Raw genomic sequence first — 24,643 nt, forward strand, 5'->3', positions numbered from 1 at the left:
TATGTTCCAATAAAACATTATTTATAATAACAGGTAGCAGGCTAGATTTGGCCTATAGGCTTTAGTCTGCCAACTCAAGTATGGGAAATAAATATAGTGTCATTTAATGGAACATTTTTATTTTGATATTTCAGGACTAATCCCCACAGATCTATGTATTATACATAATAAGAATAAAATAAAGCTTTTGAAACGAAGCAAGTACACACATTTGATAATCAATGTAGACTGCCCCATTATTTAACTCCAAGAGCCACCATTCACAATGACGTTATAAAACATTCTAGAACTCTATAGGGTATAATGTGAGTGATGGAGATATACAACCTCTATGGCCCTACTGGTGGTATTGATACCTCAGTAATGCTACCAGCTTGACAGGGAGAAATTGGTACCAAGAAACGACAAAGGAGTGGCAGTGGCATAGAATTCCTGCATCCTACTTCCTCCAGACACTCTAGGTCTGCCTTCTCCATCCTATTTCTTTCTCCCTCTGCAAACAAAAGGTTCTGATCTCAGAAAAGAGATGGCCTACCAGTCATTTAAACTCAAGTGAGTTTCACAAGTTGCCTTTTTCAGAGTGTTATTACTAAGATTATTAACTATTGGAGGTAGTCCAAGGAATTATGAGACGATAAGGGAGTGCTCCTGAAATTACAGCTTATTAACTCTTTGCTACTTCTGCTGCCTTTATATTGTTAATCTATTGTTCAGATTCTTTTTTCCAGAAATAGCATTCTTTTGTTTTATTTTTTTATTTGTTTTTGGAAGTCTTACCCCACATGAAATCTAAGGTTCCAGGGGAAGTTACTAATGAGTACACTTATAACTAATCACAGTTGATCAACTCAAGGACGGGCATGTGACCCAAGCCAGGCCAATCAGAGTTCTCTTCTAGGATATTTCAACTCAGAACTCAGTTAAAAAGGGTATCTCTCTCTCTCTGGTAGGGAAGCTGCAAAAATGAGTCCTCTGTGTGCAGCCATGTTCCCTGCCATGTCGATGAAGCAGATCTGAAAGAATAAAGCAGGAATGCAGTAAGAAATTGAGAGAAGAGACAGGATTTGAGAGAGATTCTCAACAATATTGTGCCTCAGGCCCTGATGTACCCCTACCTTCTCAGAATGTGGGGATGCCCTTCAGTATCCTAATAAAGTTCACTTTTTGCCCAGAATAATTCAAATAGTGTTTTGCCACTTGTAACCAAAATATGTCTAAAAGATACAGCCCTATAACTCTAAGGTTTCTTCTAGCCCCTGCCCCCTGCCAGATCTATACTCTTGTTTCATGTTTTTAAGCTCCTTTTTCCTTTCCTTCACTAGGATTATCCCAAATCCTGTCAACTGAGGAAAAGTTAAATTCCCTGCCACTGTATAGCATGCATCAATCACACTCTATACTTATGACTACATGCTAATAGGGTTTCTGTGGTGTGAGCATCTTTGTAGTTTGACAGAAAACTCTTGATCTACAGACTTTGGGTATTATAAGAAGAATTTAGTCTGCACTCCTTTTCCAATGGCCCTCAGACATAAAGAGAACAAAACAGCAAGTAAGCACATGATGGGTCACCAATCTCAACAAAGTGCAGGAAAGAAGTAAGTATTAATACTTCAAAGGCTTCAATAATCAAATTCTATATCAGCCAACTATAGGAACCCCAATGTCCTAGAAAGGTCAATCCCACTACTTTGTTTTGTTCTCCTTGCTTGTTGGTTGGTTATCATTTTGATAGACAATACATGCACATGGCACAACCTTGAAAGGTTATAAAAGTGTTCATGGTGAAAAGTAAATCTCTTCCTATCCCTGCCTTTTCCTCTAGCCACCAGTCGGCCTCCCTAATAACACAGCTCTTTATAAGTTCCTTGAATATGTTTTCAGAGACTGTCTGTGCATTCATAAAGATATGTGTACATATAAAGTTTCATACAAATGCCAGTATTAAAATGCATACTATTTTGTTTTTTGCTTTTTTATGTAAAAACATGTCTGTTCTTACCACTTGGAATGATGCATATGTAATCTAAAGAACTAAATCTTCTGGTTACACACACCTGGGAGCAATACATAAATAGCCACAGTTGAACAGGGAAAAACACTTCCTGAGGTCTCTTTTAGACGTGCTGCTTTCTTTTGCCTTCATACCAACAGCAGTCGATCTAAAAGAGGAAGCTCAAGTGGGCAAAAATACAATATTGAACTTTGTAGAAGGGTGAAATATCTAGCTGCTCACTAGATCCTAGGGGTGTGAATCTTCATTCTTGAGAGTGTCCAGACAATTGAAGCAATGCATTTCTTTATACAAGTTGTGAATTTCAGTACTATGTGAAATAGAATAAGGTATGACTGCTGGGTTCCAAGTCATTTTACTAAAACAACAAAGGGACAACTAAATGATGGGTTATTGAAAAAAGAAATAGAGAGTTTACCACTAAACTTTTGTGGCTGGCACAACAAGAGAATATCCTATTTTAATTATAACCAAAACCAGGACTAAATGGACCATTAATTTATACTTATATAATCATTTATTTGTAGGTTCTCTTTAAAGAAATATAACTTTCTGCAGCTCAAAAGACTCATGAGACAGTCTGAATGACCAATTTTAAGTGATTTTTATCCCCTCTTTGGAAAAGACAGTTTGAAATCCTTCTCTTCTCCTGGGCAAATCATTCCATAAAGGAGGACAGCTGTGACATTTATCATCATTTAAATAGATTGGAGTTTCAAAGCATGCACTGTCCTAGATCTAAGTCCATCATAAATTTTGCATAAGTTTCTTTGTCTGCTCTGAGGAAATAGTCTGACCCTGGGCAGTGCTGTACCTGTTCTTTCCTTTTAAATTCTTCCTCACTTATGCCTTTCTTTCCCCTCATTTTAATAGTCATGGTTTTACTCTGATGGGTCTTACATGAACTATAGTATTTGAAGAGTCATCTTACAGCGGTGGCCAAGGAAATATTCACAGCTACCTGACCTGTGCTGACCCAATGGAACTTCTTACCAAGTCAAACCCTGGAGAAAATTATGTCCTTTAACCCTCTTTTTAAATGTCATTTTTCTCTTTGCATCTCTCCTTCTATCCAGGCAACACAATACCCTCCTATTGCACCGGATTGACCAGGGTCCCTCTCTGTAAGATGTCAGGGAGGCCTGCATTCCCTCCCAGGGAAGTAACTAGGGTCTACAGACATCTGTCTACTTTCCTCCCTGCAAAATTTATTTGTTATATAACAAACTCAACAGAGGTTTTCCTCAACATGGCTCTGTTGGCATTTTGGATCACAGAAATATTGAGGTCATGGTGTGCAGATTACTCCTCTGAAGACAACAACCATGAGATTCACAGCTTCCATCCTTCCCAGCAGTGTTCGAAAGTATAATCAGCTCAGGTGCATAAATTATGTTTACAGCATTGAGTTAGGATCTCTGTGTTAACCATATAAAGATTATATGCCTTAGGTGGTTGGTGTCATGTTTCTAATTTATCTTGGCATTCATTTAAACACAAACCAGCCTCTCTATTTCACGACATTTTCTTCCCAGCAGTAGGCTCCTACTCAAGAACACTATACTTTATGCTCAGTCAGGCTGTTTCCTTTAGACCCCTTCTGAACCAAAGAAATCAACAATCTTCCCTCTATGGGCCGCCAGATCTCTTCTTTCTGTGCCATCTTAGATTTATTCCCAGGTTCCCAAATTTCATCATTAGCTGGTACATCCCAGAATCTGCCCAGAGAACATTTGGATAGATTTTTCTCTGTCCTGGAGATGCAGCCTCCTATATGGCACTACTAAGCTCAGCCTCCAATCTCTGAGTTTCCCTTAGTATCTCTATGATGAGCTGTCTCTCCTCTTGGTTCTTTCACTAAATCCCTCCTCCAATAGGCTAGCTAAAGGTCCTCCCCTCTTAATTGGCTTCTCAGAGGTTCACTTTTCTTTAGGTAGCCCCAGGTTCTCTCTAACCCCCACTGTTCCTTCACAATAACCCAGCTGGCATCAGTAGCCCACCTGGGTACCACTTAACTGAGAACTGCCACAAGCATTAGCATGGTAAGGCACAAATTATCTACACTCCTTTTACTAGAATCCCTTTCCCTGGCAACATGTATCATTTAAAATCCCACATTTACATTTTGTCTCAGCTGATTCAAGCCCAGGGGAAATCAAATGGGAAAGATTGATATTTGTTTACCTAAGTTATTCCAAAAGAAGTTTGCATAATCTTTTAAAATATCTGATGAGGCCAGGTGTGGTGGCTCATACCTGTAATCCCAGCGCTTTGGGAGGCTGAGGCAGGCAGATCAACTGAGGTCAGGAGTTCCAGAACAACCTGACCAACATGGAGAAACCCTGTCTGCTAAAAATACAAAATTAGCTGGGTGTGGTGGCATATGCCTGTAATCCCAGCTACTCAGGAGGCTGAGGCAGGAGAATGGCATGAATACGGGAGGCAGACGTTGCTGTGAGCTGAGATCACACCATTGCACTCCAGCCTGGGCAACAAGAGTGAAACTCTGTCTCAAAAAAAAAAAAAAAAAAAAAAAAACTGATGAATTAGTTCATAATAAAATGTTAATAACTGGAAACAGGCTGGAAAGAATTTTGTATGCAGACAGACCTGGTTTTCAATCCTGGATTAGCTAAACTTGGTTTCTACTCTGTTTAAACTTGGGGAAGTTAGGAAACTTCTCATCTTCGATTCATCTACTAAATGAGCATATGTATTACTTACCTCTCAGGAGTAATAGCAATAACACTGATAATGTGTCCAGTAGATATTCAACAGATGTTATGTCCTATCTCTCCTCTTCAGGGTAGCTGTGTTATTTTAAGGGGTTACAGTGACTTCCTCAAAGAGTTTATGAAGGCGTCAGAAAGATGCTGTTTGAGGACAAACTTTGCAACAAGGCCTTGCCAAGTGTTTCTGACATTATATCGTATAAATAACATTATTCTAGCTAAGAAATGAAGATAGCTATGCTATTAAGTACTTGACTGGCCATTCTTCCCTATTATCCCTGTTATTTCCTGTCATTGTTGGTCAATAAGTTTCTGCCATTTCGTTAACTGAAGTCCAAGTTTCTGATTATATGATATTTGAATAAATATTTCAAAATGTAGAATTTGGGGCTTTCTGTGGAATTGATGACCACCCATTCAGCAATCAAACTATATTGCAAAATGTAGAGAACTTTACTACACTGATTACTTTAATATTCCTGTAGCAATCATTGTATTTCCCTGCCCAGGACCTATTCCATCTCTTCTGGCAATAGATTTTGTGCTCTTCAGCATTAAAGTGAGTATGTGAACCAAGCTGAGCCAATAAAATTAATGATGAGGTACACAAAATTCTACCCCAAAATATGGCACCCTGGATATTGAGAAAACAGCAGAAGCAGAAAGTCACTCTCAATGTCCTCTCACCCTTTTTTCCTGAAACAGGCCATAAAACCTAGAAAGGTCACTGTCTGACTTTCTCCCTCCCTTCTCCCCTGAAGACCCTCTTGTGACAGGTGCCCACCCTGGACCTGAAGGAAAGGAAGGTCCTTATCTCTGAAGACACAGAGACACCAAGAAGAAACTGAACAGACAGGCCTTGCTATATCCCTGCCAGTTTATTAGCACTAGAGCTAACGCTTTTGTCCTTTAATAAAAAGTCACAGTTTTCTCTGTTTCTTCGGGTCTTCTTTTCTGAAGTTTCCCATGTCATGTACAACAAATAAATGTATATGCTCTTCTCTTTTTAATCTATCTTTTATTACACTAGTCTTAGCCATGAGCATTACAGTTTCTGCAATAGGTAAGAAATCCTGTTTCCCCTACATTGTCCAACTGTCTGGCAACTGAGATTGGCCTGGGATAGATGCATAACCATGCAGATTTCTGCTTCAGGACATTTCTGGATTAAAGGAGCAGAAATCATATTTTTCCTCTCTGATGGCAGAACTGCTGGGCAATGAGTTCAGGGCTGCAAGTAGCCATGTTTCCTGTCATATGGGGAAAAAAACTTGTCTATATTAAGAAAAAATAAACTCAATATGTGAGAAAAGCTGAGAAGTGACACAGAGGTAGAGACAGGGCCCTGACAACATCACAGGCCATGGATCCAATTGTCCTTGAGGCCAATGTCACCTTTTCTGTGATGTGCTCCATGGGCAATAAATTCTCCTTCACCTTCAATGAGAATCTTGTTATTTTTAAGTAAAAATGTTCCGTTTGGTAAAATTTTCATCTTCTTAGCTCAACTCTTTAGGAAAATTCACAACCCTCACCAAAATAAATAGATTGCCCTATACCATGGGAATTCACTCATAACCTTGAGGAAGAGATGACTGTCATTTTTCCTATTAATCTACTTTTCTATCCCATCTCCTTTCTTCTGCTATCTTACTTCATTTGTTTACCCCTTCTGACATCTCTTCCTTTTCTTTAGGGGTTTTTGTTTTTATCCTCAAACAATCTTAATTTCATTGAATCGTGTTGATGCTTCAAAATAACATGCCATCTGGTCAAGATATGCTAGGCTTTGCTGCAATAACATCACCATCTCAGAGGAAATAACAAGGCTTCATTTAGTGCTCATATTAGGTGTACCACAGGGCAGGTGACTCTCCAGAACAAATATCTCTATCTGGCAACTCAAAATCCCGTCTAATGCATACATCCTCCATGGCTAGGGGAGGATGTATGCATTAGATGTATAATTGTACCCTTTATATTCTTTATACAACCATACTATAATTGTACATCTAATGAGTACATCCTCCATGGCTAGCACAAGAGGGGAAGAGAAGGATGGAGATTTGCACACAAGCTCTGCCCAACACTGATACATGTCACATTTGCAGAAATTTTACTGGCAAAAGCACCTCCATGGTCAAAGATTCTCTCTGGGGAAAAAGAAGAGAATTGATATGGGTGAGCTTTGGAGGTTTCTACCACACTTCTCACTTCTGTGTTTTACCACTAGAATTCTTAAGCAATTAGGGCATAATCAATGTTAACTTTAACCACTCAATTCTTAACTACTTGCAAATTTGCTTGACTACACTGCAGGTTGGTTGTAGCTCTGCTGAAAGCTGGGGCCCTGCCCTTGTGTCTTCTTCTCTGGGATCTAAGCTAAAGAAGCAGCTCCCACATTTCTGTTTAGCTATTTCATTCCTCACCTTTGCTCTCGTGCCTTTAATTAGCCAAAGTACATCCTGCGCCCAAACCCAAAACCTATGAGGCTGGGAAGCACACTTCTCCTACAGGAGGCACACAAAGTCACATGGCAATGGGTGAGGACTCTCCTAGAAGGAAACCAACATGAATAATAGTGGGCAATAATGTCGTCTGCCCCAGAACTCTGCTGGCACTGCTCTCTTGACCTTTTCTTGTTCTGCCAACCTTCTCTTATTTAGGTCCCCTCCTTTTAAATTGTCTCAACCATAACTAACATCCATGAAAACAGTATATAATTTACATCTCTGATACTATTTGTTTCTCTCAAGATTTCATTTAAAATATTAAATAATTTGCTGGAATTCTAAATTGTCTAAATTGCAATTCCCATCACCACCCCACAGACATACCTTCAATATATTTCCTCAGGTAAGCACCTTTCCATCATATCAGGGCTCAGTACACAATACCCTGAAGTATGGTGCCTTAACATACTGAGTACTATGAACTGAAGACCATTGGAGGGTCTCAGAAGCAAGGTCATTCTGTCATTCTCCTGCACTTCTGTCTCCTGGCCTCTCCTCCAAAGTGAAACATAGAAACCAGAATTCCTCTTTCCCACAGCAGGTCATAGAAACTGCAATTCTACTCCCCCCAAAGAAAGCTACAAAACCTAGAGGTCACTCTCTGCTCTATCTCCCCTGAAAGTGAGTCATAAGACCCTCATTCCAGAAAGATCCTACCCCATACCCAGGGAAAAGGAATACCACACAGAAAGGCCAAAAGAAATCTAAACAAACAGGCTTTGCTAAGTTCACCCCAGTTTTACTACCACTAGGTAATACTTTTTTTTTTTTTGCATTGTGTTTCCCTACAACCAACCTCTTCTTTCATCAGGCAAAACACAGTTTTAACTGGGTCTTTGGGTCTTCATTTCTGAAGGCTCCCATGTCATATAAAACTTCGTAAAATAAATTTGCTATGCTTTTCACTTGCTAGCCTGTTTTTTGTTATGAGAATATCAGGCATGACCCTTGCAATGGGTGAGGAACCTTTTTGCCCCTACAATACATTCTCATTTCTGTCTGAGGTAGCATCATTTTCTGAGCCATTCCCTGCCATATAACCTCAGTGTCATTCTTAAATCTTACTTCTTTATCTCTCCTCACATCCTGTGAAACCTCAATTGTTGTCCAATATTTCTTACTAATGTTTTGTTCTTTCCCATTATCTAGATCTACTAGATGATCCAGGTACTTATTACCTAGATTATTCCAGTAGTCTTCCTATTTAGATAACTTATAACCCAAAAATTTTATTCCTAAGTATATGCCCTTAAGAATTCTCAGACACATGCAAAAAAAAATGACAAGAATTTTCACTTAAGCATTGATTGGAAGAGCAAAAACCAGGAAAACATGTATGTGTGCATCAACGAGAGAACTGATAAATGAATTCTGGTATATGTATAGAGTGAAATAGTATACATCATTAGAAAATGAATAAACTTAATCTCTATATATTAACATGGATGATTCTCACAATGAAATATGAGCTAAGACCAGATGTGGTGGCTCAAGCCTGTAATCCCAGCACTTGGGGAGGCCAAGGTGGGCAGATCACCTGAGGTCAGGAGTTTGAGATCTGCCTGGCCAACATGGCAAAATCCCACCTCTACTTAAAATACAAAAATTAGCTGCACATGATGGCAGGCACCTGTAATTCCAGCAACTAGGGAGGTTGAGGCAGGAGAATCGCTTGAAACCAGGCATTGGAGGTTGTAGTGAGCTATGTTCACACCAGAGCCACTGCACTCCAGCCTAGGCAACAGAGCAAGGCTCCATCTCAATTAAAAAAAATAAAAGAGTTAAAACAGCAACATTGATCCCATTCCAAGATGGCTGAATAGGAACAGCTCTGGTCTGCAGCTCCCCGTGTGATCAACTCAGAAGACGGGTGATATCTGCATTTCCAACTGAGGTACCTGGTTCATCTAATTGGGACTGGTTGGACAGTGGATGCAGCCCACGGAGGGTGAGCTGAAGCAGGGTGGGGTGTTGACTTACCCGGGAAGCACAAGGGGTCGGATGATTTCCCTTTCCTAGCCAAGAGAAGCCATGACAGACTGTACCTGGAAAAACAGGACACTCCCGCCCAAATACTGCACTTTTCTCACAGTCTTAGCAACTGGCAGACCAAAAGATTTTCTCCCATGCCTAGCTCTGTGGGTTCAATGCCCACGGAGCCTTGCTCACGGCTAGTCTGAGATCGACCTGCGAGGTCTGAGATCTACCTGCAAGGCGGCAGCCTGGCAGGGGGAGAGGCATCCGCCATTGCTGAGGCTTGAGTAGGTAAACAAAGTAGCCAGGAAGCTTGAACTAGGCAGAGCCCACCACAGCTCAGCAAGGCCTACTGCCTCTATAGACTCCACCTCTGTGGGCAGGGCATAGCTGAACAAAAGGCAGCAGAAACTTCTGCAGACTTAAACGTCCCTGCCTGACAGCCCTGAAGAAAGCGGTGGTTCTCCTGGCATGATGTTTGAGCTCTGAGAACAGAGAGACTGCCTCCTCAAGTGGGCCCTTGATCCCCAAGTAGCCTAACTGGGAGACATCTCCCAGTAGGGGCCGACAGACACCTCATATAGGCAGCTTCCCCTCTGGGAAGAAGCTTCCAGAGGAAGGACCAGGCAGCAATATTTCCTGTTCTGCAATATTTGCTGTTCTGCAGCCTCCGCTGGTGATATCCAGGCAAACAGGGTCTGGAGTGGACCTCCAGCAAACTCCAACAGACCTGCAGCTGAGGGTCCTGACTGTTAGAAGGGAAACTAACAATTAGAAAGGAACAGCATCAACATCAAAAAAAGGACATCCACACCAAAACCCCATCTGTAGGTCACCAACATCAAAGACCAAAGGTAGATAAAACCACAAAGATGGGGAGAAACCAGAGCAGAAAACCTGAAAATTCTAAAAACCAGAGCACCGCTTCTCCTCGAAAGAATCACAGCTCCTCACCAGCAATGGAACAAAGCTGAATGGAGAATGACTTTGATGAGTTGACAGAAGTAGGCTTCAGAAAGTTCGTAATAACAAACTCCTCCAAGCTAAAGGAGCATGTTCTAACCCATCACAAGGAAGCTAAAAACCTTGACAAAAGGTTAGATGAACGGCTAACTAGAATAAACAGTGTAGAGAAGACCTTAAATGGCCTGATGGAGCTGCAAACCATGGCACGAGAACTTCGTGACGCATGCACAAGCTTCAGTAGCTGATTCAATCAAGTGGAAGAAGGAATATCAATGACTGAAGATCAAATTCATGAAATAAAGCGAGAAGACAAGTTTAGAGAAAAAAGAGTAAAAAGAAATGAACAAAGCCTCCAAGAAATATGGGACTATGTGAAAAGACCAAAACTACGTTTGATTGGTGTACCTGAAAGTGGTGGGGAGAATGGAACCAAGTTGGAAAACACTCTTCAGGATATTATCCAGGAGAACTTCCCCAACCTAGCAAGGCAGGCCAACATTCAAATTCAGGAAATACAGAGAACACCACAAAGATACTCCTTGAGAAGAGCAACCCCAAGACACATTATTGTCAGATTCATCAAGATTGAAATGAAGGAAAAAATGTTAAGGGCAGCCAGAGAGAAAGGTCAGGTTATCCACAAAGGGAAGCCCATCAGACTAACAGTAGATCTCTTGGCAGAAACCCTACAAGCCAAAAAAGAGTGGGGGCCAATATTCAACATTCTTAAAGAAAAGAATTTTCAACCCTGAATCTCATATCCAGCCAAACTAAGCTTCATAAGTGAAGGAGAAATAAAATCCTTTACAGACAAGCAAACGCTGAGACATTTTGTCACCACTGGGCCTGCCTTACAAGAGCTCCTGAAGGAGGCACTAAACATAGAAAAGAACAACCAGTACCAGCCACTGCAAAAACATGCCAAATTGTAAAGACAATCGATGCTATGAAGAAACTGCATCAATTAATGGGCAAAATAACCAGCTAACTTCAAAATGACAGGATCAAATTCACCCATAACAATATTAACCTTAAATGCAAATGGCCTAAATGCCCCAATTAAAAGACACAGACTGGCAAATTGGATGAAGAGTCAAGACCCATCAGCGTGCTGTATTCAGGAGACCCAACTCACAAGCAGAGACACACATAGCTTCAAAATAAAGGGATGGAAGAAGATCTACCAAGCAAATGGAAAGCAAGAAAAAAGCAAGGGTGGCAATCCTAGTCTCTGATAAAACAGACTTTAAACCAACAGAGATCAAAAGAGACAAAGAAGGCCATTGCATAATGGTAAAGGTATCAATTCAACAAGAAGAGCTAATTATCCTAAATATATATGCACCCAATACAGGAGCACCCAGATTCATAAAACAAGTCCTTAGAGACCTACAAACAGACTTAGACTCCCACACAATAATAATGGGAGACTTTAACACCCCACTGTCAACATCAGACAGATCAATGAGACAGAAGCTTAACAAGGATATCCAGGACTTGAACTCAGCTCTGCACCAAGCAGACCTAATAGACATCTACAGAACTCTCCACCCCAAATCATCAATCATCAGAATATACATTCTTCTCAGCACCACACTGCACTTATTCTAAAATTAACGGTGTAATTGGAAGTAAAGCACTCCTCAGCAAATGTAAAAGAATAGAAATCACAACAAACTGTCTCTCAGACCACAGTGCAATCAAATTCGAACTCAGGACAAATAAATTCACTCAAAACCACACAACTGCATGGAAACTGAACAACCTGCTCCTGAATGACTACTGGATAAATAAAGAAATGAAGACAGAAATAAAGATGTTCTTTGAAACCAAAGAGAACAAAGACACAACGTATCGGAATCTCTGGGACACATTTAAAGCAGTGTGTAGAGGGAAATTTGTAGCACTAAATGCCCACAAGAGAAAGCAGGAAAGATCTAAAATTGACACCCTAACATCACCATTAAAAGAACTAGAGAAGCAAGAGCAAACAAATTCAAAAGCTAGCAGAAGGCAAGAAATAACTAAGATCCGAGCCAAACTGAAGGAGATAGAGACACAAAAAAACCCTTCAAAAAACCAATGAATCCAGGAGCTAGTTTTTTCAAAAGACCAACAAAATTGATAGACTGCTAGCAAGACTAATACAGAAGAAAAGAGAAGAATCAAATAGACACAATAAAAAATGATAAACGGGAATCATCACTGACCCCACAGAAATACAAACTACCATCAGAGAATACTATAAACACCTCTAGGCAAAGAAACTAGAAAATCTAGAAGAAATGGATAAATTCCTTGACACAGACACCCTCCCAAGACTAAACCAGGAAGAAGTTGAATCTTTGAATAGACTAATAACAGGAGCTGAAATTGTGGCAATAATTAATAGCCTACCAACCAAAAAAAGTCCAGGACCAGACGAATTCACAGCCGAATTCTACCAGAGGTACAAAGAGGAGCTGGTACCATTCCTTCTGAAACTATTCCACTCAATAGAAAAAGAAGGAATCATTCCTAACTCATTTTATGAGGCCAGCATCATCCTGATACCAAAGCCTGGCAGAGACACAACAAAAAAGAGAATTTTAAACCCATATCCCCGATGAACATTGATGCAAAAATCCTCAGTAAAATACCGGCAAACCGAATCCAGCAGCACATCAAAAAGCTTATTCACCACGCTCAAGTTGGCTTCATCCCTGGGATGCAAGGCTGGTTCAACATATGCAAATAAATAAACATAATCTATCACATAAACAGAACCAACTACAAAAACCACATGATTACCTTAATAGGTGCAGAAAAGGCCATCAACAAAATTCAACACCCCTTCATGCTAAAAACTCTCAATAAATTAGGTACTGATGAAACGTATCCCAAAATAATAAGAGCTATCTATGACAAACCCACAGCCAATATCATACTGAATGGCCAAAAACTAGATGCATTCCCTTTGAAAACTGACACAAGACAAGGATGCCCTCTCTCACCACTCCTATTCAACATAGTGTTGGAAGTTCTGGCCAGGGAAATCAGGGAAGAGAAAGAAATAAAGTGTATTCAATTAGAAAAAGAGGAAATCAAATTGTCCCTGCTTGCAGATGACATGATTGTCTATTTAGAAAACCCCATCATCTCAGCCCAAAAACTCCTTAAGCTGATAAGCAACTTCAGTAAAGTCTCAGGATACAAAATCAAGGTGCAAAAATCACAAGCACTCCTATACACAAATAACAGACGGACAGAGAGCCAAATCATGAGTGAACTCCCATTCACGATAGCTGCAAAGAGAATAAATACCTAGGAATCCAACTTAGAAGGGATGTGAAGGACCTCTTCAAGGAGAACTACAAACCACTGCTCAATGAAATAAAAGAGGACACAAACAAATAGAAGAAAATTCCATGCTCATGGATAGGAAGAATCAATATCATGAAAATGGCCATACTGCCCAAGGTAATTTATAGATTCAATGCCATCCTCATCAAGCTTCCAATGACTTTCTTCACAGAATTGGAAAAAACTACTTTAAAGTTCATATGGAACCAAAAAAGAGCTCACATAGCCAAGAATTCTAAGCCAAAAGAACAAAGCTGGAGGCATCATGCTACCTGACTTCAAACTATACTACAAGGCTACGGTAACCAAAGCAGCATGGTACTGGTACCATAACAGATATATAGACCAATAGAACAGAACAGAGGCCTCAGAAATAATACCACACATCTGCAACCATCTGGTCTTTGACAAAACTGACAAAAACAAGAAATACGGAAAGGATTCCCTATTTAATAAATGGTGCTGGGAAAACTGGCTAGCCATATGCAGAAAGCTGAAACTGGATCCCTTCCTTATACCTTATACAAAAATTAATTTAAGATGGATTAAAGACTTAAATGTCAGACCTAAAACCATAACAACCCTAGAAGAAAATCTAGGTAATGCCATGCAGGACATAGGCATGGGCAAGGGCTTCATGATTAGAACACCAAAGGCAACAAAAGCCAAAATAGACAAATGGGATCTAATTAAACTAAAGAGCTCCTGCAAGGCAAAAGAAACTACCATCAGAGTGAACAGGCAACCTACAGAATGGGAGAAAATTTTTGCAGTCTATCCATCTGACTAATATGCAGAATCTACAAAGAACTTAAACAAATTTACAAGAAAAAAAGTGGTAATATCAGAATCTACAAAGAACGTAAACAAATTTACAAGAAAAAAAAACCCCATCAAAAAGTGGGCAAAGGATATGAACAGACACTTCTCAAAAGAAGACATTTATGCAGCCAACAGACACATGAAAAAATGCTCATCATTGTTGGTCATCAGAGAAATGCAAATCAAAACTACAATGAGATACCATCTCACACCAGTTAGGATGGCGATCATTAAAGAGTCAGGAAACAACAAATGCTGGAGAGGATGTGGAGAAATAGGAATGCTTTTACACTGTTGGTGGGAGTGTAAGTTAGTTCAACCACTGCAGAAGGCAGTGTGGCGATTCCTTAAGGATCTAGAACTAGAAATACCATTTGACCCAGTGATCCCATTACTGGGTATATACCCAGAGGATTATAAATCATCCTACTATAAAGACACATGCACATGTATGTTTATTGCAGCACTATTCACAATAGCAAAGACTTGGAACCAACCCAAATGTCCATCAATGATAGACTGGATAAAGAAAATGTGGCACATACACACCATGGAATACTATGCAGCCATAAAAAAGTATGAGTTTATGTCCTTTGCAGGGACATGGATGAAGCTGGAAACCATCATCCTCAGCAAACTATCACCAAGACAGAAAACCAAACACCGCATGTTCTCTCTCATAGGTGGGAACTGAACAATGAGAACACTTGGACACAGGGTGGGGAACATCACACACCAGGGCCTGGCTGGGGGTTGGGAACTGGGGGAGGGATAGCATTAGGAGAAATACCTAATATAAATGATGAGTTGATGAGTGCAGCAAACCAACATAGCACATTTATACCTATGTAACAAACCTGCAGGTTGTGCACATGTACCCTAGAACTTAAAGTAAAATAATAAAAGAAAAAACTTGCAAAAAAACCTCGCAACATTACTATATTTAACATGATATTCTTTTGATAAATATTTTTAAACATGCAAATGATAATATCATTGTTTAGTAAAACAATTTAGTGAAAGTTTTTATTTATTTATTTATTTTGAGATAGGGTCTCACTCTGTTACCCAAGCTGGAGTACAATAGCATGATCACAGCTCACTGAAGCCTCCACCTCCCCAGGCCAGATGATCCTCCCATCTCAGCCTCCCAAGTAGCTGGGACCTCAGGTGCACGCCACCATACCTGGCTATGTTTTGTATATTTTGTAGAGAGGAGGTCTCACTATGTTGCCCAGGCTGGTCTCAAACTTTTAGGCTCAAGCAGTCCTCCTGTCTCGGCCTTCCAAAGTGCTCAGATTACAGTCATGAGCCACTGCACCCAGACTGTAAAAGTATTTTTTAAAAGTGTGTAATTCATAAATACCACAATTGTGATAATAGTTACTCAGCAGGGGACAAGCAGTGGGGGGAAAGAAGGACACTATGCCTAAAGAGGGATACACAGAGCATCTCAATTGTATTTATAATGTCTTATTTTTCAGGTGGGTTGTGGATACACAGTTTTTTATGTGTTATTTTGTATTCTTTATGATTTTAACCTGCCAAAAATACTTAGGTATATACCATATATTTTTAAAATGTCTCCTACCTAATCTCTCCATTCTAGACTCTGCTCACCTCAAACCATCTTGAACATCAGCTAGACTAATCTTTCTAAAATACCATTTTGCTTTGTCTTCTATTTTCAAGGCTCTGGCAATTCTATGTCACCTATAAAATAAACAAACTTCACATGTTTTAGTGTGTTATTTAAAGCCCCAAAGAACTTGGAACCATCCCTGTCTCCATCTTCCTTAGCTCTTTCCCTGAAATATCCTCTTTTCCTGCCTGCTTACTTAAGTCTTAATCTTCCCTTTAGTATCTGGTCCACCCATCCCTTTTTTTTTTTTTTTTTTTAAGACGGAGTTTCGCTCTTGTTGCCCAGGCTGGAGTGCAATGGCACGATCTCAGCTCACCACAACTTCTACCTCCTGGGTTCAAGCGATTCTCCTGCCTCCACCTCCCTAATAGCTGGGATTACAGGCATGCGCCACCACGACCAGCTAATTTTGTATTTTTAGTAGAGACAGGGTTTCTTTATGTTGGTCAGGCTGATCTTGAACTCCTGACCTCTGGTGATCCACCCACCTTGGCCTCCCAAAGTACTGGGATTACATGCGAGAGCCACCACGCCCGACCTCACTTATCTTTTTCTCTTCAAGCCTCCATTGAGGGTGGAATAAATGGCCCTCTTTTGTAACTACAGCTATTCTCCTACATATACTCTTGGGCCTCTTTTCTCCTATATCCTCAGAGAACATGTTCTATCAATTTGCTTGCTTTCTTTTAACTTGCTTTGTCTTCTGCATTACTTTGTCTCCTATAAAACCCCCTTTATCAAGTCTTTCCTCCCCAGTCCAACCTGAGGGTTGAACATCCACCAGTTTGCTTTCTCCCTATATTTTTTAGGCACTGTCAAGAATGGTGACAAGTCTAAGATTTTACCCAGCTTGTAAGCCAGGAAGTTAGCCTGCCACAGTTTGACAGATATTGGCAAAAGGCAAGGATTCACAGGTTAGAGACAAAGTATTCTATTCCCTCACCACAAAAGCAGTAACCAGAACATCAGCATTTTCTTACACTGGTTCCCAAAGCCCCAGTTCCTGTAACATGATGCAGAAGGTCTTGTGAGACCTGCACACACAGTGGGTTACACTACAGGAGAGAAATCCTGAGCCTAAGGAACCTGAAGGTTTTATAATGGTCAGTAAGCATCCTTGCCCTTCGCTTTGGAGGGACATATTATCTTTCTCTTCCAAGGCTGTTGGCCATACAAACTTCTTTAAAAAGATATATCTGAAAAAAGATAATCAGTGCCTCTGCTCAAGAAATATGCAGAAATTTGATACCCATGGAGAACTGTTTTCCAAAAGTTACTAGTCCTCTTGCCCTTACTACACTGTAAAATCCTTAAGAACAGGATTTGGCAAACATTTTGTTAAAGAGCCAAATGGTAAATACTTTATGCCTGTAGACTGCACAGTTTCTGTCATTGTAGCTCAAAAGAAGCCATAAACAATTGTAAAATAATGGGTGTGACAATATTCCAATACACATTTAGTTACAAAAACAGGAGGCTGGCCCATGGGTCATTGTATATTGACCCTTGCTTAAGAACATCAGAACAGATCTTATTTATGTGCCACACATTATTGTAGATGCAGATGATATCTCAGTGAATAAAACAGATGAAACTGAAACTGGAGAGTTCCCCGACCCTACTTGCAGGAAGTGCAACAGGGGTGTGGCTTGTCTGTTCGGCTGCTGTGCATGCTCAAACCCCTTACAGGAGGGGGAGCATGCAGACCGGCAAGGGCAAGAGCCAGGTTGAGTCTAGGGGTGGGTGCCTATGACTCCCTAAGCCCCACTGGACATGCTACAGTGCTCTTTTAGCTCTGCCGTCTGCAGATGGCTTAAGTGTTAACCAGCTCAGTGCCCTCTTGGCACCTGGGTTCTTGTCCAGAGACCAGGAAGAATCAGGTTGCATGCAGACTTGAAGGATGAATGTGGGGGTTTTACTGAGTGGTGGAGGTGGCTCTCAGCAGGAAGGATGGGGAACTGGAAAAGGGATGGAGTGGGAAGAAAATCTTCCCCTGGAGTTTGGCCATTCAATGGCCGGTCTCCTCTCTGACCATCCCCAGCCTCTTCTCTCCTTCTCTGCCATGCCATTCTGCTGCTCTTCTGCTCTTCTGTTTGTCTACTCATGGAGCCTGGGGTTTGGTATTTATATGGGTACAGGATAGGGGTGTTTGGCAGGCCAAAACACAACTTTTGGGCACAAAAACAGAAATACCTGTTCCCATTTAGGGCTGCAGGTTTCCAGGCTCGAGGTTGGAGTCTTTGCCAGGGAACCCCTCTCTTATACCCAGTATTTCCCTGTCTCCTGTCTATGTCAAAACCACCTCATCAACCATATATTCTACTGGAAGAACACAGCAACAAACAATAAATTAGTAAAACATTATAAGATGATAAGTGCTATGGGGAAAAATTAAGCAGAAAAGGAGGATGATACTGAGGGAAGTAAATTTTGGATAACAGGTCAGGAAAGGCATCAATTGGAAGGTGACATAGGAGAAAAGATCAAGGGAGTGGTGATATCTGGTGGTATCTATGAGAAGAGCATTCCAGGCAAAGGGAGCACATGCAAATATCCTGGGAAGATAGAACTTTGGGACTGTTGGAGGAACAGTAAGAAGGCTACAGTGCTGAGGCAGAGCGAGGAGGAGGATGGTAAGAAATGAGCTTGGAGAGGTAACTGGAGGATTGAACAAAGGAGCAACCTGTGTTGACTTGTATTTATAAATGCAAATCTGTTGCTTTGGGAATAGTTTGAACTAGGGCAAGGGTGGAAGCAGGAAGGTAATTCAGGATGACTTTAAACTAATCAAGGCAGACGTGATTGCTCAGACCAGAGTAATAGCAGTCACATTCTGAACACATTTTAACATAGAGCCAATAGAATTTTCTGGTAGGTTAGATGTGGTGTGGGAGAGAAAGAGTGGAGTCAAGGACTATAGCAAAGTGTTTAGCCTGAGCTACTAGAAGAATGAAGTAGCCACTAAGAGAAATCAGAACACAGAGAGGAGCAGATTTAGGGACAGATCAGGAGTTCTGCCTCAGAATTTTAAGTGGATACTCCATACATGTGTTGGGGATAATAAGCTACCTACTTAACAAAGCTGCCTAAGGCCAGCCCCACAGCCCAGAAGTGTGTATCAGGAAACTCTAAATGCTAATAGCCAGCATCCTCCTCTCCTATCTACTGAGTCTGGCCCATGGCCTCTGTAGATGCGTCAGCTGGAACATTAATTCAGATTGCTTCTCTGGCCAAATAGACACAGAATGATGACAAGGGTTCTTTGTCTAGACTTCATCTGATGAAGGACAAATCCAGCAAATGAAGAGGAGGTTGTCTGTCTATCAAAATGCATATTCATTAAACTCTTTATCAACTGTCAGCCCGGGAGGGAGAATGACAGATTTTTAACAAGATAATTTGAGGAACATTCCCTAAACATATTGAAGTAAATTGTCCCTCTTGTATCTGAGCTGGTGCCAGCAGTCACTGTCCACATCTTGAATTCTCCCCCAGGCTTCTTCACAGGGTCAATTGAGGAGTCCTCACGCATTGTTTAAAAATCAATGTACAAAGCTCATTCAGGGAATGAGGGTTTCTCACTCTGAAAGTGAGAAACCCTACACAACCCTACAGCTGTGCTCCCTTCAGCCCCAGCTCTCATACCCCACTAGGGGAAGAAAACTCAGAATAAAAAGCAGCTTTACTGTCTTTTTTTAAGCAAAAGCAAAGCCCTGCCTAGTCTATGTAAACAAAAGAGTGAACATACACCTAATTTCACTCTGTTATGCAATCTTAAGCATTTTTATACATATCTTCAGTATTTCTCACATAGGAGCAACAGGAATAACAGTGGAAATCGTTCCTACATGCAGAATCCTTTCCTCTGTCAGATCTCAAGGTCAAAGGAGGTCAGTGTGACTGGTTACTACAGTGAGGCCCTGTTTCAGTCAAAGGATCAGATGCCTCTGAAATACTTGAAGAGGGACAGTGTATTCATCCAGAGTGGAGGGAATAAAACCTCCTTGACATACAAGGGAGACATTTGCCCAGAATTTGACAGAAGTATAATGGTACTCAACTCAGAAGAGAACTAAGTTGACAGTTTTAGAATTGAAGACAGAGAGAGAATGGACAGAAGAGAAAGGAAAGTTCAGTAAGTGTGAAGGAACAAAGAGAGACTTGTTTCTTGAGAATAGAAACCTTCAGAGCTCTGCCATAGGATGTCTGCACAAAATGTGGGTGATTGGCCCAGACAGAGAGGTAATATGTGCACCTTAAAAACATTAAGATTGAAATTTGAAGTTTACTGTTATCCATTGCTTATGTTTTGCTGCAAGTAACAGAATTTCTGATTAAAAGTGACAATAATAAGGATTCATTATCTTAAAAATCAAGAAATCCAGGGTTAGGGGGATTTAAGAGTTGGTACAGCAGATTCACAATGTCAACAAGAACCTTGGTTTAAGCGGCTTTTCTGCTCTATTGACATTCATGTGTTGTTGATTTCTTGCCTCATTATTACAAGCTAGCTTCAGCAACTCTTGTACCCCAACCTCGCAAAACAGTATCTCAAAAAGGAAGAAAGTGGATTGGAGCATAAAGGGTATAAGCTCACGTGGCTCTGTATTTTAATGGTGGTAGTAAAGAAGGAGGGATAATTCTAGTTTCCCAGAAGACTTCTTCATGTATCCTATTGACTAAATCTAGGTTATCTGTCAGAGGAAATAGGATTGTTCTATTTGGCTTATGTTAATCAAGATCTCATCACCTCGGGGTGAGTACATTGCTGCAAGAATAAAATTGAGGTCTTATTAGCAAGAAAAGGAATATATTTGTTAGGTAGAAAACCAAGACTGTCTCCTACATTTAGTTTCTCACATTTCCCATAGTGTATCTTAAAAATTACTTCTAGGAGGTAAAATCTTTTACAGGAGGAAAAGTTTGAAGAACTGAGACTCAGATGTCTAAGAAAAAAAAAATAGAGTGAAATAAAACTTCTGTCTCTGGTAAGATGGCCTAGGTAGTTGAGATGAAACACCCAAGAGAAATAGCAACTTTCAAAACTGGACAAATTATTAAAATCATCTTTTTCAAACTATCTGAGAGCTAGCAAAACAATAATCAATTATAAGGCCAGAAACTAGAAGCTTATGAGTCAGGGCTCTTCAGAGAAACAGAACCAATAGGAGACATAAATACAAACATGTATTTAAGAAATTGGCTTATACTAAAAATTAATAGATTAGTTTAATAGCAAATCTGATACAACTGATTAGAGAATTAATCATCTGGAAGTTAGCTCAGAAGAAAATATCCTGAATGAAGTAAGAAACAGAAGAAGATGGGAAATATAGGAGAAATTATGCAAAATAGAGGAAATACAGAGAGAAAATATTGATTGAGTATAATTAAAATCCTAGAAGAAAGGAGAGAGAGAATATGCAAAAGCAATATTTGAAATGATAATGACTAAGAATTTTCTAAAACAAATGAGAAATATTAAACCACAGATGCATGAAGCAATATAAATAGTAAGTAGAATAAATAAGAACAAAATTACACCTACACACAGCATGGTAAAATTGCTAAAACCCAAAGATAAAGATAAATTCTTAAAAGTAGCTAGAGAAAAATGACAAAATACTTTCAAAAAGTAACAGTAATATAAAATCTGACTTCTCAATGGAAAAAAAAGTATCTTCAGATTTCTGAAAAAATAATTGCAAAGCAAGAATTGCATAACAAGTAAAACGAAAATGAAATAAAAACATGCATTAGTCCATTCTCACCCTGCTGTAAAGAACTGCCTGAGACTGGGTAATTTAGAAAGGAAAGGCAGTTCTGCATGGCTGGGGAGGTCTCAGGAAACTTATAATCATGGCAGAAGGCAAAGGGGAAGCAAAGCACCTTCTTCACAAGGCAACAGTGGGGGAGAATGAATGCAGCAGGAACTACCAAACACTTATAAAACCATAACATTTTGTGAGAACTCACTCACTATTACAAGAACAGTATGGGGGAAACTGCCCCCGTGATTCAACTACCTCCGCCTAGTCTCTCCCCTTACACGTGGGATTTATGGGGATTACAATTCAAGATGAGACTTTGGGTGAGGACATAGCCAAACCATCTCAGACATGTTCACACAAATAAAAACTAAGAGAATTGTCAACATTACTTCTTCACTAAAGGAAATACTAAAAGAAAGGAACGTATGGACAAATCTGCTTATTGGCCAAAATATGAGTAATGCCTGTGAGTTTTACTCATAGAGAATTAAAATACTTGAAACCAAAGCATATAGGTTGGAAAGGAGAACAAAGGTAAAACTAAGCTTGCAAGTTCTTGCATTTTGCAGAAAGAGATGAAAGTCCTGATTTGCATTAGACATCAATAAATTGAGAAAGTATGTAATATGTAAGAGAACTACTAAAAAATAGTAAGAAAGTATGTATCACCTACTAAATGAGATAAAATGCAGTCAGTAACAAAAATAATCATTTCAAAAAGGGACATTTCTTTGTCATTCATCATGTAAACAAAATGAAAGAGATAAAGCATATGATTATCTCAAAAAAACTTAGCAAAAATATTTGATAACTTTTAGTATCTATTTATGAAGAAAAAAACCTCATCCAACTGGTATCAGTCAAGGTAAATACCAAGGCAAGTCTCATTCATTTTAGGAGGTTTCTTTGCCAGAGTTAAGGTTGCATGCCCAGGAGACAGGTCTATGTGTTTCTCCAAAGATGATTTTGAGGGCTTCAGTACTTAGAGGGAAAAGGGTGGGATATTGAAAAATACTTAATTTTCATGTGAGAAGGTAGCAGGGGAAAATAGTCATTCATGCCTTTATCTGGCTCAGTGAATCTGCATTTTTACACAAGATAACATAGCCAATAGGCCAGAAGAAACAAACAGATAACGCATTTGGCTCAGGTAGGCAGAGGGAGGACTTTGAGTTTTGTGAAGATAAGCTATCAATTTACATTGCCATGGTGAATTTTAACAGAAATGCTTTAGGGTAAAGATCTTGGGGCCCACAAGGAATTTCCTTTTGGGCAAAACATGAGGGAGGTACGTAGTTTTTCATCTTTGTAGCCACCTTATTTAGGAAACAAAATGGGAGGCAGGTTTGCATGACCCAGCTTGCCTTTTCCCTTTTGTTACTGGAAAGCAGTCCGATCCAGACCCCAAGACAGGGTTCTTGGATTTCATGCAAGAAAGAATTTGAGGCAAGTCCAGAGACTAAAGTGAAAGCAAGTTTATTAAGAAAGTAAAGGAATAAAAGAATGGCTATTCCCTTGGGGCTGCTGGTTGCCATTTTTATGGTTATTTCTTGATTATATGCCAAACAAGGGGTGGATTATTCATGAGCTTTCTGGGAAAGGGGTGGGCAATTCCTGGAACTGAGGGTTGCTCCCCCTTTTGAACCATATAGGGTAAATTCCTGACATTGCCATGGCGTTTGTAAACTGTCAAGGTGCTGGTGGGAGTGTCTTTTAGCATGCTAATGCATTATAATTAGCATGTGATGAACAGTGAGGACAACCAGAGTTTACTCTTGTGGCCATCTTGGTTTTGGGTTTTAGCCAGCTTCTTTTCTGCAGCCTGTTTTATCAGCAAGGTCTTTATGACCTGTATCTTTTGCTGACCTCCTATTTCACCCTGTGACTTAGAATGCCTAACCTCCTGGGAGTGCAGCTCAGTAGGTCTCAGCCCTATTTTACCCAGCCTCTATACAAGGTAGAGTTGCTCTCGTTTAAAAGTCTCTGACACTTTGGCTTTGTGAGTCTAGGGTCCCAAGATTTATTTTCTTTTCACACTGGAAATAGAAAGAACTTTTTGAAAAGTTTTGTTGAAGTAAAATAAACATACACATTTTGAAAGCCGATGATTTTATAAGTTTTAATATGCGTATACCCCTGTGAAACTATCACCACAATTCAGATAATATGCATATCCATCATCACCAAGAAACTCCTTGAATTCCTTTGTAATTCTTCTTTTCTGCCCCATCTCAGAGCCACCCCAAGCCCCAGTGAAATATTGTTTTGCTTTTGGTTATTATCATTTTGTTTGCATTTTTTTAGAATTATGCAAATGAAATCATATAGACTGTACTTTTTTTTTGTCTGGCTTGTTTCACTCAGTCTAATTATTTTGAGGATCATTCATGTTGTTTTATGTATTGTGGGTGTTCAGTCAAGATGGTGGGAGAAATTCTAAAATTATAGGAAATAAACACAAACCGTCTTGGAAGGCCTGGAGGTTTGCATAAAGTGTTTGGCTGAAGGCAGCTGAATCCACTTAATAGCTAAGGGTGCAGACACAAAGGAATGTAGAGTAGTTTATCTAAATAGCTTGTTTAGTCATGTGGTCCTAAGACCAACCTTTGACGCAGGTGCATAATTATTCTCTACTCAGGGGTTGGCAACCAGGTCAATTATCCTCTAGTGGTGTTTACTCAAGACCTTTATCACTTAATCTATACTGAATAAATGCAATCTTCTCTGGCTAAACAGGGCCATGGCTGCTACTCTTTACAGCACCTTCTTTGGTGTCTGTGAGGGTTCCGGACCCTTGGCCGAACTGACAGGCAGAATATCTGTGTCAGTGTACATTATTCATCCGTTGTTGGGTCAGGGTCTGTGGG

General features: G+C 40.0%; 1 long non-coding RNA gene across 1 annotated transcript in view; it reads right to left on the reverse strand.

Annotated features, from left to right (window-relative positions):
• Positions 1-731: 731 nt before the first annotated feature.
• The window catches only part of LOC129032599 (uncharacterized), a 166,312-nt gene continuing 142,400 nt past the window's right edge, over positions 732-24,643 (reverse strand). Inside the window, exon 3 of the long non-coding RNA XR_008501403.1 lies at positions 732-1,013. This is a non-coding gene — a long non-coding RNA (uncharacterized LOC129032599). The remainder of the gene's footprint in view (positions 1,014-24,643) is intronic.

This window comes from Pongo pygmaeus, chromosome 2, assembly GCF_028885625.2.
Source record: "Pongo pygmaeus isolate AG05252 chromosome 2, NHGRI_mPonPyg2-v2.0_pri, whole genome shotgun sequence".
Taxonomy (NCBI): domain Eukaryota; kingdom Metazoa; phylum Chordata; class Mammalia; order Primates; family Hominidae; genus Pongo; species Pongo pygmaeus.